This window comes from Peromyscus maniculatus, chromosome 15, assembly GCF_049852395.1.
Source record: "Peromyscus maniculatus bairdii isolate BWxNUB_F1_BW_parent chromosome 15, HU_Pman_BW_mat_3.1, whole genome shotgun sequence".
NCBI classification, from domain to species: domain Eukaryota; kingdom Metazoa; phylum Chordata; class Mammalia; order Rodentia; family Cricetidae; genus Peromyscus; species Peromyscus maniculatus.
In genome coordinates, this window is record NC_134866.1 from 49,946,365 (window position 1) to 49,951,510 (window position 5,146).

The 5,146-nt window shown below is 42.2% G+C and overlaps 1 pseudogene; it reads left to right on the forward strand.

Annotated features, from left to right (window-relative positions):
• Positions 1 to 2,263: 2,263 nt before the first annotated feature.
• Positions 2,264 to 3,562, forward strand: LOC121822981 (F-box only protein 34 pseudogene; annotated as a pseudogene).
• The last annotated feature ends 1,584 nt before the right edge of the window (positions 3,563 to 5,146 follow it).

Here is a 5,146-nt window from a genome sequence, read left to right on the forward strand (position 1 = left end):
AGACCTCAAACACCATAAGTTTAATTTTGGGGGATGTGGGGACTGTTTAAACTTTTGCAAAATTAAAAACAATTTGTTAAGTATTACTCTTAAGTTTTAAGTTTGCTTGTAAAGCCATCTATTTCCCACTCTTGGTTGTTAATCAGAATATAAGCCACTCAAGTGAGAGGGAGTACACAGTTAAAAATATACAATCCTAAGATCTCTTCTACTTCTACCAAATCAGAATCTGTGATGATAAGAACTGAAATTCGCCGGGCGCTGGTGGCACACGCCTTTAATCCCAGCACTCGGGAGGCAGAGCCAGGTGGATCTCTGTGAGTTCAAGGCCAGCCTGGGCTACCAAGTGAGTTCCAGGAAAGGCACAAAGCTACACAGAGAAACCCTGTCTCAGAAAACAAAACAAAACAAAAAAAAAAAAAAAGAACTGAAATTCATGGTCAACTGGAATATTTACCATATTTTTGCAAATCAAATTTTGAGAAATTTGATTGAAAGAGATTTGGGCTATGACAAGAAACAAGAAAGCTTGGGAACTCACCAAGCTGCCCACCAATAGGAAAGCAAAAGAAAATGACTGAAAGTGCTACTCAATGGGTAGATACTCAATTTTTCAAGATCATCACATATACTGGAAAAGGCTACATATCAATGTCTTAAAATGATTAGAAATAATTGTATACTTTCTATAAAGGTGGAGTACTGAATTGAGGGATCAGCTCAGCAGCACAGCCTTATGAAGCATATACAAGCCCCGGGTTTGATCTCCCAACACAGCAATTATAAGCATAAAAAGCAATAATGATAATAATAAAATAATAAACTTTAAAATGAGGTAAAATCAGGCTACAAAACATCAGTAGGAAGTGTGACCCTAAAGCTCATGGTGAAATGAGTAACTGTTGAAGCATCTGTTGTTTATTCAACTTGAGCTTGTCTTTCTGTCAGGCAGTCATCAACACTCCTTAAATAAAGCAATTAAGAGAACTCATTACCAACTAAACCGATTTGATTCTAAGGCTGCATTGGTTTGAACCCATACCAACACTCTGCTCAGATTTGAATTATAGGTTATGCTAAGTCAGAAATCTTCAAGAAGCCTGAAGGAAGAGTTTGGGAGGGCTATATTTAGACAGGAAGCATAGGCTTGGGAACCCACGCATGCTCCAAATAGCTGTAGAATTGATTGATTCCTTTTTCACGGGAAGTCTCCCTTCCTAAGTCCACTGACTAACAGAAACTAAAAAACAGCTAGACAGCACAGTTCCTGAAGAGACCTCTTGATTTTAAACTTCAGTGATCTTCTTGGAGGTGATTTATCAACAACCAAAAGATAAATGCAATGGAACATCCGCAAATCATAGCCATAAATTTCAGTGTTCATCAAGCTGATGAGCCCACTGTACTCTGGAGCATTCAAAGCACCCTCCATGACTGTGCAGACCAAGTTTTAAGCAAATAACACATAATATAATCTGGGCCAGGGAGAGGGGCCAGCATGGAAAAACATGAGCTGCACACTCTGATAACCTGAGTTTGATCCCACAACTCACATGGAGAATTAGAAGCAGGGGTCCATATCTAAAATCCCAACACTTCTATGCTGAGATGGGAGGCCAGGAGAGGAGACTCTTAGAAGCATGCTGGTCTGCTACTCTGGTGTTGCACGGCACAGCAGCAGAAACAAGAGAGATCCTGCCACACCAATGTGTAAGGAGGAAACCACCTCTCAAAAGCTGCCTTCTGACCTCCATTCTTCACACTTGAACACACACACACACACAACTAATTCATCTAAAAATACTTTTAAATAAATAACAAAAATACTTTTAAATAAAGAGAAAAGGACATGTGAGCTGAAGCAGTAAGGTGCTAGAGCCAAGTTTCCTATGTTATGTGACAGTGGAGATGGTGTCTCTGCTGGGAGGCCCCTGTTGATGATGCAGATGGTTGCCTTCCTCTAGCAGTGAGCCACTGCTCTGCTGACTCACTCTGTGGGAAAGCTGTACAAATTCACCTTCGATTGTGAAGATCTCTCATCAATCCAGAGGTGTGCACCTGAGTCTGAGCCCCGTCCCTGCCCCAGGACTCAGTGAAGAACCCCGTGGACTTTTTCCAATCATGGCCTGGATATCTCTTGCTCACAGTGGGAATGGGGGGTGGGTTGGGGAGGCGCTGGGGGGAAGGAGGGAGGACAGGGGAATCTGTGACTGATATGTAGGATGAATGGAAAATTTCTTAATTAAAAATTAAAAAATGAACCATGGAAAGAGGAAATCATGAGGCTGGTTGTCAAAGAGCAAGCCAGTCACTGTCCTTATTAGCCCAGTTGGAGTCTGAGTGCCTGAAGCGCCAGGGTCAGTGGGAATCCAGGAGCTTGTCAGGGAACAGCTTCCATCGAAAAGTAGGTGGGGTATTGCTTACAAATGGTGCTCAGGCTGATGAAGACAAAAAAATAAAAAAGGCACCCCAGATATACCTGGCACCCAGATACATCCCATGCAGTTGGTGTCTGTGAGTGGAGGACCCTCTTCAGACAACCATTGTTCTGCAAGTGACCAGGTCTGAGATGATACTTCTCAGGCTACCCCTCATTACTAGCAGGTGTGAACTGCTATATGGACACAGAATTAGATCCAGGTCAGCAAACAGCTCTGAAAAACTGCAAGCGGACTGATGTACAAGTGGTAGGCGAACTTGATGAATTGCCCTTTTCTTCTCACGCCTGTCTCCAAGTCAGTGAATTGCCCACAGACGCTATCCGTTACATGAGTAGAGTGCTTGGACCACTCGGGAACCACAGTCCTGACCAGTGAAAGGAACCTGTGTGCATCAGCATCACTATGTGCACGGTAGAGGAAGACCAGCCATCCACTTTAGATTCCCTTGAAGAGCCTCTGCTGGGGATGTTGGTTTTTTTTTCCTGTGGCCTGCACGGGACCAGCTAGCATGCTCCAGGTTGAATGAACACACAACACAAGAGGCTTCAGAAGCCAGTCTGCTTCAAGATGCTGCTGAAGAAATGCATGCAAGGAGATATTTCTCTGGAGTCACAAGTCCCAGCAGCCTCTGTGATGGAAGTACATTACCCATGCTTGAAGCAGCCAGTTGGAAGAGGTGGATGTCTCAGGACTTCCTGGAGACCAGGTCTAAAATCCAGCAGCTTCTGGAGCATCACTCATACATGACATGCCTGCTTTACTGCATCACGGTGAAAATCTTCAGGTTACTCCCTACCAGGCATTTAGTGGTTCTTAAATGTATTCATTGAATACTACAACACCAAACTGGCAGATTATCAGTGGATCCAAGACCCACACTATAAATAAGATCCTTGTATGAAAAAGTACGTGAAAAGGGGTAGGTGGCACCCCAATCCCTATTGTGAGGCATTGCCTATGGGTCCAGGGAGTGGATATGCTGCTGCTGGTCTCAGGGTCTCAGAAGGGCGTTCCTGGCTGTAAGATGGACTTTTGTGACAATCAATAATAGTTGCCTACCTGCCTGTCACAGCTTTAATAGAGCAATCCATAAGAAATCAAGAGGCAGCAAGCATGAATAGTACTGAAGTCCATGTGAACAGAAACGGGACTGTGAAACACCTGGGTAAACCTTCAGGCATGTGACTTCATCCCCACCCTTAAAGAATCTCTGCTCAGATCAGGCTTCTACTGCTTGGGCATTTTTTAAACTTAATTTGCCCTCTGTACAAGAGATTAGCCCCATGTTATTATGGTGTTGCCTCACATTGAACCCAGAGTGATGTTCCATGGCCTCAGCCATTCATTCAGCTGTGAAGAATTCAGCCTGTTTTCCCCCATCCGGGACATACAAAGGTCACCAGGCAGTCTCCACACAGGAGAGCCAGAACTCTTCCAGCACTGGCTCCCTATTTGAAGTGAGTGAAAAGGAAAGTAGAACCTTCGGATGAGAATTGTGCCTACAAAAGAAAAATTGAGCACCTTACCTTGGGCCTTGTGTGCTTGGTCCTGTGAAAATGATGTTTGGGGTTAGAAATAGATTTTTACACCCTGTAGTGTTTACAGTGTATGTAATGCTTGCATTTTTTACAGGGCCGTGAAAGTGCACATTAAACCTAAGCATCTTTACTTAATTAATTAAACTTAATCAGCACAATGCAGCTGGGTTACTGCGGCTACTGTTGTGTTGTCTCCTCAAAATTTATATATCATGTATAAAATATGAGTGCTTTCCAAATAAACTATGGTTATTTCCCATAAAAAAATTAGACGCAAGGAAAATAAAAGGATGTGATATATTAAACCTCTAAAATTATGTTTCAGAAGCAAGCAATGGAAATAGTTCTGGAAATTGGGATAGATAATATTTTAAAGGAATTAGAAACCAGACACTAAAATCTGTCTGTTTATTTCAGATCCCAGCCTCATATTCAGGGGACTCTACAAAACCCAAACAAAACTTCTCATTAAGGGACAATCCTCTAAAAATGTCATTGGTAAGATCACCCACTAAATCCATACCAAGTTCTGATCCTTATCATCTTTACCTGCAAACTATTTCTTCAGCTCAACCTTCTCTTCTCCCTGGGATGTTTATTTACATAATGGCACATTTCACTTTGGTTCCTTATGCTTTATTCTTCCTCCCAGTTACTTGCTCTCAGCACTTATTGCTTACTTCTCATGTTTATCACAATCTCTAAATGGCAAAAGGTCCTCGGTCTTCCTCCTGACATTTAATTATATGATCTCCTTTTGATTTCATCTAAACTCACGGGTTCCAAACATCATATACATGACAGCATTCCCAAATGCATATCTGCAACCCATGAGATTCTCCTAAAACCCAAACTCATATACAAAATAGCTGTGTATTAATGGGCCTCTAGGACGTAGTGTTGGCCAGGTTAAGATTTCAATCTGAACCAAAATAGGTCCTAAAGAATTGCTATAGATTATAGACTAAGCATATAGAAATTCATGGCATGTCAAAAGGAAAAGTGAAGCCTTTAACTATAAATAATCCAGCCTCGGCGTCTATCTTCATCTCCAATGGAGTGACTTCTATCATGTAGACTCATGAGGTTCAACACTAAATCATGGTCATTTCTCTTCAATTGTCCCATCCACACTGTTTCCCTCCATGGTCCTAACCATTCAGTTGA